This window comes from Trifolium pratense, linkage group LG7 (assembly GCF_020283565.1).
Source record: "Trifolium pratense cultivar HEN17-A07 linkage group LG7, ARS_RC_1.1, whole genome shotgun sequence".
Lineage (NCBI taxonomy): Eukaryota > Viridiplantae > Streptophyta > Magnoliopsida > Fabales > Fabaceae > Trifolium > Trifolium pratense.
The window spans coordinates 31982176-31992023 of NC_060065.1; the positions used below are offsets into that span (position 1 = coordinate 31982176).

The window sequence follows — 9848 nt, forward strand, 5'->3', positions numbered from 1 at the left end:
TAGCAGCAAGGTTTTTATGAACTTGTTTTTCTTTCTTATTCTGAACTATAAGCATATTCTATTTTATGTTTCTAGTCTGAGTTTGGTCACAAGTTAAGCAAAATTTGGTCAAGAATTGGTCCTCCTAGAAATTGAACTTGGGTTCTTCCAAACGATTTGAGTTTAGGGGAGCTTATTAACTATTTGAGTTCAATTACTTGCTTATTGTATTGGTATTTTTTCTACTCGATATCAACCTCACGAGTTTAGGGGAGCTTATTAACTATTTGAGTTCAATTACTTGCTTACGAGTTTAAGGTGAATAAGTGGGGGAATTTCGGATTTCAACTCCGGCTCTTGTATGTTGTGATATCTCTATCAGCTGAATTATGTTCACACTACAACAAAAAGGGGCCTTTAATAGCACTTGTTTTGACTTTTAATAGCGCTTTAAAACGCTATTACTGATACCGCTATTATAGGTCTGGTACCTATAATAGCGCTTTAAAATGCTATCATTTGTCCATATTTAACAGCGCTTATTAAGAAAACCGCTGTCGTATGTTGTTTTCGACTTACAAGGAAACAGATTTAATAGCGCTTTATTTTAAAAATGCTATTATAGGTCATATATTTAATAGCGCCCGTGCATAAAGCGCTATTATAGGCTTCAAATATACTTGCTTTAATAGCGCCCGCAGCTACCTATAATAACGCTTTCTTGAATAATCGCTATTAAAGGTCTTTTTTTTTAGAAAAAAAAATCCATTTTTTTATTAGGCTATACTTGAATAAAAAAAAAAGAGCCAACAATTTTCATTGATTAGAATCAAACACCACATAAGACATTCGAATTGTGTACCATACAAAAGTATTGGCTACAAAATATGCTACTCAAATCTAATTACAAGTTACTACTGTATAATACAATGGATATCTTCAAATCCAAATACAATTTGCATTTAAACTAATCAATATATGAATTACAGAGCATTAAATACATTGCTAAGCATTGATAAGCAATGAGATGCAAAAATCATAAAACTAGCTAAATATAAAAGACACCATTGATACGCCAAAATTCACGTCCTTGATCTTTCAAATGAAGAGTAGAAGTAAAAGCACTTGATCCCTCTCTGCATACAATAATGTTTGCAACTGTTGTCTTGTCAACACCACCATTGTTGGCATATACCCATTTGTTTTCATGTCTGCATATAGTTATAATCAAAGGTTCATACTCACTTTATTGTTTGAAGCACTCCAAAGATAAACACAAGTGCCCAGTCCCACTGCTAGAATATTTTGTGAAGACCAGTCCACAAGATTCAAGTAAAAGTCATCTTGAAGTGAAGGGGTATCCAGAACCTGCAAAAAACACTTGTTCAATTTTAGCAATCAATATTCATAAATCACTATTAGTTCTCTAAGTACTTTTTTCATTGTATCAAAGACAAACACCGTTAAATACTTAAACTTGCAAAGGTTTTAGAGCTTGAAAGGTGAACAATGCACAAACAATTTTAATTCTAGAGTTCAAAAAATCAACTTTATTTAAAAAGAACAAAGGACTCAAACTGGTCAACTTTATTTATTTGAAAACTCTATTCGAAGTTGCTCATAAGGCTTGCATTGTACTAGCACGACTCGGGTCTAAATCAAAATCACAAAACTAATTTGTAAAATATGATTGTCATGAATGGAAATTGAGGGCATACAAAAAGGGGAATGCAACGGTCATCGAACTAACCTTTGTGTTGGTGAAGTGATCGTGCGGTGGGGATGAGGTGATGCAATGGTGATGGTGAAGAGAGCTTATGCGTTCGGTGACAGAGAATAAGAGAGAACTTCAATTAAATACCTTCAAATCAGGTAATATCAGAACCATCCAACAAAGTCAAACATGGCCAAAGTCCAATTTCTATCCTCTTTTATCTAAACCCAAGCATAACAGTGGATTCCATCAAATATGTATGTTATAGTTAGAGACCAAAGCCATAAATGAACTCCATTGCTGAACACACATAAACAAAAACAATCATATAGAAATTCCATTATTGAATATGTATATCCAATTACATCATGCAAAATGTGAGTTAAGCATACCTGCAATGACAAATAGAACTTCCACAAGTAATATGTTGACCTACCAAACAAAGAAATAACATTTTTTCAATCTTCAGAATATGGTTGAACAATATTTTCAATCTGAGAATTAAACTCAAAGCTACAAACAGATCAAAATAGGAAAGTATATAACCAAATTGGTACATCTAATGAAGTAAAGGTTCATATATCAGTTATCTTGAAAATTAAATAAATATTCACAAGTCATGAAAGCTTTCTTATTATACCCGTCAATGCAGGTAAGATTACAAAAAAGATCTATTTAACTTACATATTAATTGCTTTAGTACCATCCAAATATGTATTGTTGTAATAATGTTGTATGGTTTGAATAAGTTCTTGGGACTGTGCTGCTACCTTCCATTGGCCTCTTCTTTCACAAGATTCAAGGCACTCAAAATTTCAAATGATGCCGCAACATACCCTCACTACAAGAAATTTGAGCTATATCACTACCACTGAAAACCTCCATCCTTTGTTGTGACCTATATTATGCAATACAAGACCTCTTTTAGAAAACTATGGCTATAATTTTTTATAAACATTCTTTATATATACAATAATAAAGTAGAAAAAGGTTAGACAATTTTCATAGCTATTCTTATACTAAATTGAGGTTTTGTATCTGTGTTTGTGATAGATACAAAGTATACAAATGAGACATCGCATTTTAAAGCTGAATTATCCAACACGAGAGATCCACACGCACCCTTTAGTTCCTGTAACTCAAAATCCAACACACACCCATGTTAATTCATCCAAAAGGGTACATGACTAAACCAGAAAAGAACAAAAAAAAATCATTTTGAAAGTAAAAACCGGAAGAAAAAAAAACCATATAGGATAGAATTTTGATCTTTAATCAGCAGAGTTCGAAAGAGCTTCAGATTATGAACAGAGAATCTGAGTTAGAAAGACTGAAATTGTGCAGAGTTAACACCACCAAACATTTATGTAGGAAAATACCACCAAACATACTATTTCAAATGAACCGATTCAAAGAATATTCTGATTCCATCTCAAAGAAACAATTCAATAAAACCAACTCAACAACACCACATCTAGAAACCACTCCTACAAAAAGCAAACACGCCGCAGTCTGAAGCAGGGACAACCGCACCAGAAGCAGATTAACATAATGACCGCATCTATAAACATCTACTGTCACTTTCTTCACATCTTTGACTTGTATTAAGAAGATCATTCTTCCTTCTATTATATAGAAATTTGACTAATCCTATCAAAGTATCCTATAATATTTCAATTATCCAACATATATCAGCATAATCACAAAAACTTACCAAGGCCATTAATTTTCTATGTTTAAGAATGTTGAGATTTTAGAAATATAAGTAGTACATCATAAGAATTCTGTCACTCTTCATCACTAAATGCAACTTGCAGCTTCAAATGCAAGTATCCTCCCCCAAGTGAAAACATGTCTTCCCAACCTGATATGTGCTCCTGCCAGTTAATTACTGCATCATGTTAGAAACATTTAATCTTTGATCAACTTTAGAAAAAATATCTAAACCTTTATATCAAATGACATCTTATCAATCAAAATATAACCTGGACGTGATATTTCATTTCCTTCAGCATCCTGAATTTGGAAAAAGGAAAAAAAACATAAATTACCATAAAACTTTAAGAACATGCGTATACTTTAAATTGTGCAACAAAAATTAGTAGAATTGAATTTGCGCATAACATGTGGAAAAAAAGAACAGCATAATTCCAAAATCAGACAATTTTAATCAATTTGATAGAAATAAAAATAACAGAAAAAAGTGTTGTTGATTGAGTAAGACCGACTAACCTAACCACTTATGACAAGATGGAGGTTCAACTGCGATGAACGATGGCGGAACCATGAATTTCTGGGTAAACGAGTTTGAAACGATGGACAATGATGAACGATGGGGAAAGATGGTTTTACGGTTTCAGCGAGTTCTCTAGGTTCGATTGATTTTTAATTTAGGGTTTAAATGGGATTCTGGGTTCAATCGATTGAGATTTAATGGGGTTTAGGGTTTTAATGAGTTTATGGGTGAGTGAGAACAAAGTGAAGAACGGTGAGTGAGAACAGTTTGAAGAAGGTCGTTGGGTTTGAGTGAGATTGAACTAAGGTACAAAGGAGAGAAGAGTAGAAATTGAACAAAGGAAACTGTAAGTTTATCTATGTTTTTTGTTTTTATTATTCAGCAACCAAAGGGTCAAAGGTTCGACACCCACCCCACTACAAATTTTAATTTATTTATTTTCCTTACTATAGCGCTCATGTAAAACGCGCTGTCATAGAGTTACGCATTTATAGATTTAATAGCGCTTTTCTGAAAAGCGCTATTGTAGCACTCCTGGGTTCAAGGTTTTAAAAGCGTTTATTCTAAAAGCGATATTAAAAGGCTCCGTGTTTAATTTTTAATAGCGCTTTTCTAATAAGCGCTATTAAAGAGGCGCTATTAAAGCTCATTTTTGTAGTAGTGTCACGGAGACAAAATAGACATAAATTTATTAAAGACAATAAATATGTTGGCTAAGCTAAAGTGGTCTGAACCATTTAACCAATCCAATCAAAATAAGAACACCACTGTATCCAATTTACTTATTTATAGAGAGAGCAAAGTAGGTTTGGTCGCAAAGAAACATAGTGAATACGTTCTATAGAGCATTGCTCATCACAAGGTCTTGTAATGTGTTGCACTTTTTTAGGAGCTGAATTTAAGCACCGTTAATTACTATAGATGTGCATTAGATTATAGGATAAGTGAGAAAAAGAGTGGACCAACTCAGCATGCTTTTTCCCAAAAATAGCAATCCACAACAACTCAATTTGTGACTAAAAGATTGGCCCAAGTGGAATGCAAATAAATTGGAAAAAACTAACAAGATCAACAAACAACAAGTTGGGCTGTTAATTCTTTTTAGATGGCAAAACTAATTCTTTTGAAAATTACATCCATAAATTTATGAGGGGCAACATTTATCAAAAATATACATATTTAATTTACTTATTTTACCTTTTATCAAATATATGTATGTAATTAAATAAAGTGATCAAATCCTTGTGAACATCCAAAATTTGAGCAACTCTTACATAGACACAGGCCTAAATTAAATTTGTTTAGGCACATATACATGATTTTAAGAAATTTAAATATAAAATGATTGATTAGTGATAGATGATATGACTAAATTATTTTAAATTTTACTCTTTAATATGTATGTGCCCAAATATTATTTATTTGGGATTGTGCATGTGAAAGAATTTTTCCCGAAACTTACTCACCAAATATTTAGTTGTATTGGTGTTTTTTTCTATTGTCACAACAAGTCACAACAACAACCAAAGTATTTTGTCAAAAGAAGAAAAAATATTTATTTTTTTTATTTTAGTAAATAAAACATGGAAACGTACCTCATAAAATTTCATCAATTACATTACACCTTCCGAAAGACTATCAAAGAAAAAAAAATGGCAAAAGATGACACATCATTAACGAGCAATATCTAATCAAATTTGGCTAATTATAGTGACCAGTTATTATAACTTAGTTCATAAGTTAGGAGAATAGTCACACAAAAATAAATCGTGTACATAACTGTGTAAGTGGCGGAATGAAAAGGTAACTTTATTATGTACGAGTAAAACTAAATCGTAATTATCCTTATTTCATAAAAAAAATAATAGTAATTATCCTTAAAATAGAAATAGTAATAAAACTTTTTTCAGTTGATAGTGATGATAGCTCAATGAAATAGTAATTGAATACTTGTTTAAAAATAAAATAATATATTAAGTGTTTCCTTTTCGGTGGAGATGTGACGCCTCTCTTTCTTATGGTTTTGGAGTATTTATCTTATTATTTCTTATGACACTTTCTCAGAAGAAATATATTAATATTTGTTAATCAATATATTTATGTGGTTTATTCTCATTAGTTGATAGATAAATACTTCTAAATTATGAAATAATTGAGTAAACCTCACTGTAATTATCCTTGAGTCGTATCGTGTGTTCCCTGCCTACTTGTCATTGCTTATGAGCCATAAACAACACGGCCACATATCTCTTGCTTTTGGCTATGATGTTTCCGAGCTTCCGCAAATGTGTTGATAAGTTGGTTTGTTGGAGTCACCTATTAAAGGTTCAATGACTTTGAATGATGATGGAAATGTGCCCCCTTTCTCGGGATCCAGTGATTTTTGTTGGATCACGGGAGGCAGTCAGAAAACATCTACATTAGCCTCAGAGTACTATACAAGTGAGTTGAACACTACACTTTTATCCTTTCACTTATAAAATGTCCAACATCCACAACAGTTTTGGATTACATTAAAAATTGTTGTTTTGGTTACAAAGTTTATAATTTTATATTCTTAACCGGTGTTTTGAAAATAGTCCTAACAAGTAGAAAAATGATGGTGAGTTTGAGACAGAAATGTCTGATAGAGAGTGGTTGGATGGATGATATCTTTGAGTGTCGGCAAACCTTTGGTTGAAAACGTCCTTCGTTCTTTTTGTTCTAAAGCTTTTCAAATTAAATATAATTTACTTTAAAATTCTATATATATACTTTACTTTACAAAGCAAATATTTAATTTATTTATGATTTAGCAAGCTGCATTATACATACTTTAAAAATATATATATACTGCATACTACTAAGGATGCGTATGAGTATGACACATTAGGAACAGTGATCATTTTAATATCTATTAATTACCGTTAGGTGGGTTAGATTATTCTAATCCTAAGTGCAAGAAATGACATTTTTTTTCTCTTACGGAAGAAGATATGAAATTTTCGACCAATAATAGATCACTTCAAGTTATAAAGTATATATTTATGCAAATAAACTTAAACATTTTATTTAAAATAGTAGTAGCAATACAATGAGAAATAATATTAAAAATACTTTCACTGTCCCAAAATATAAGGGAAAATTGATAAAAAAAAAATTGATGTATTTGGTTAAAAATTTGACTAGATACATCAACTTTGTTGACTAATTTTCTCTTATATTTTGGGACGGAGAAAATAAGGCGCAGAGCATACCCATGAGTTTGGACAAAGGTTACGTTTCTTAGGTTTCCCTCTTTCCACCTGACTTCATATTTTCCTGTCTTCTTTTGTGGATTCCAACTGAATTGTCTAGAATATTGTCCTTGCGAGAGCGTAATCGCTATCATTTGTTTGACGTCCGGCCAAAATTAAGTCATAAAGTATTTAAAACTCATAAATAAGTGTAATAAGTTTGATATTTGACTTTTATTTATCAAAAATTGATTTAAACAAATTATTTTATGTGTTTCATGGATTATCCGATTGAAAATATAGTTATTAATATTATTAAATGACGGTAAAATTTTTGTAGATATAATATTGTAAAAAAGAATGATCCTCAAAACATGTCGGATCATTTTCTTCAGTTTACCTTTGCTTCTGGTGGTTTCAGAGTGTGTCGCTCCTTCTTACAACTTATTTGACTCTTATGTGTTTGAATTATTTGAAACGAACGAAATTAAAGTTTATTCCAAAACTAAGAAAAGGTCTTGCCTGTTGTGTTGGACAAGCTTTACTCTTATCCGTAGTTGAAGACAACAAATTCCAATATAGTTTCCAACTATCATAGCCGGTGGTTGAGTCTGTTTACTTGCTTGGGCTTAATGTAACTTTGTAACTTTGTTTTCATGTTTATCTTTGATTGGTGTACTTGTAACCCTTTTGGTGCACAGGATAAGAGACAGGATAAGATAATTGTATCATATCCTGTCGCAATCCAGTGTTTGGTGATACAACAGGATATGATAAGTTAATCCTGAAGCTTATCCTATCCTGTCTCTCTAGTTATAATTCTTATCATATTAGGGCTCGTTTGGTGCGCAGGATAGCATAGTGACATGATAGGATATAAAACAGGATAAGGATAGGATAGGATAACAACAGGATAACAGTTATACTCAGTTATCATATCCTGTGTTTGGTGCACACAAGATAACATATATTTAAAATATGATAAGATATATAACATATTTAAATGATAAGATATATAACATATTTAAATGACAAAATTACTCTTGTAAAACAATTGTTATTTTTTTAAAATTATTTTGTAATACTTTGAATTTTATAAATAAAAAATATAAATAAGTAATCAAATAACTTTATATAATTTAAAATAAAAAATCATGAGAAAATAATCAAGTTTAATTTTTTATATGAATCATGATCAAATAAATAACTCAATAATATATACATGTTAGATAAGCCAAATAAATATATGATATATCTCATACGTAAATAATAAAACTACTATTGCAAAATAATTATATTTAATTTTTTATAAAATTTAAATTAATATCCCTATTTGTCAATTTTTTAATAATCATTTTACTTTAAAATATTGTAATTTTAGTAATATTTTGATTTTTTAGAAAATATAAATTACAAAATTACCCCAATGAGAAAATCACATATATTTAAAAATTAATTATTTTATTATTTATATTTTATTAATTTTATTTTATGTATTTTACAATATATTTTATAAAATAAATCAATAATTATTTTTTCTTATCCTATCCTGCTGGTAACCCAGCTCAAATTCAGGATAAGAATTATAACTAGAGAGACAGGATAGGATAAGCTTCAGGATTAACTTATCATATCCTGTTGTATCACCAAACACTGGATTTCGGCAGGATATGATACAGTTATCCTATCTGTCTCTTATCCTGTGCACCAAACGGGCCCTTATTATGAGCAAATATATATTAAAAACAAAATATAATAGTTATCATATTTGTTATCATGTGTGCACCAAACATAGGATATGATAACTGAGTATAACTGTTATCCTGCTGTTATCTTATCCTATCCTTATCCTGTTTTATATCATATCCTGTCACTATGCTATCCTGCTCATCAAACGGGTGGATTTGATTTTTGTATATATATCATTGACTTGTTAAAAAAATAGTTAAAAAATATAATTAAAAAAAGGGTCATGCTAAACAGTGCCCCCGGGGCACTTGTTAAGCATACCTAAAAAGGAAATAAAAAATAAAATTTATATTGAAAAGACAATTTTTTATACTTTTGAGGCATTGAATACACGCATTTCGAGACAAAATTTCTATTTTAACATGCTTAACTAGTGCCCCGGGGGCACTGTTTAGCATTTTCCTTAAAAAAAAAAGAGAATTTTATTATTGCCAGAATTAGAATTTAGAAGGAAGGAGACAGGTACTTGGTTTTAGACAGACTGTCACTTTCTCTATCAGCGGGCTGGTCGGTCACTAGTCAGTATCTTCTACCTAATTAATTTTATTTCCTTAGCAATAAAATAAGACTGATATAATCCTAAATAATATAGAAATAAGAGATAATAATATATGAAAGCAAAATCACAACCCACATGACTTAAAATATTACCCAATTATTAAGAGAGAACGCCAAGAATGCACCGTCACTACCGTCCAAGAAAAGTAACCAAAAACATTTGTCTTTTCAACCAAATAATTTGAATATCCAATTAATTAAAGTATATCAATTGTTTCCCAAAAAACATTTAACTCAAAAATTAATTAACATGGACAACTTTAATTCACAATATAGACAGCCAATTCATTGGGGCAACTGGGCAAGTGATAAATGCAATTATCTAAGAACATCCCTAATTTGAAAAAAAAAAAAAGAAATTGAGATTCATTTATACTTAAAAATGTAAGAAAAATAC

The 9848-nt window shown here is 30.6% G+C and overlaps 2 long non-coding RNA genes across 2 annotated transcripts; both read right to left on the reverse strand.

Annotated features, from left to right (window-relative positions):
• Positions 1-853: 853 nt before the first annotated feature.
• LOC123900146 lies at positions 854-2954 on the reverse strand. Its single transcript, XR_006805811.1, has 4 exons — positions 2378-2954; positions 2086-2125; positions 1730-1993; positions 854-1347 (listed from the first exon to the last, which is right to left on the reverse strand). It is a non-coding gene; the product is annotated as an uncharacterized LOC123900146 (long non-coding RNA).
• Positions 2955-3208: 254 nt separating this feature from the next.
• LOC123900147 lies at positions 3209-4159 on the reverse strand. Its single transcript, XR_006805812.1, has 3 exons — positions 3926-4159; positions 3679-3709; positions 3209-3570 (listed from the first exon to the last, which is right to left on the reverse strand). It is a non-coding gene; the product is annotated as an uncharacterized LOC123900147 (long non-coding RNA).
• Positions 4160-9848: the final 5689 nt, after the last annotated feature.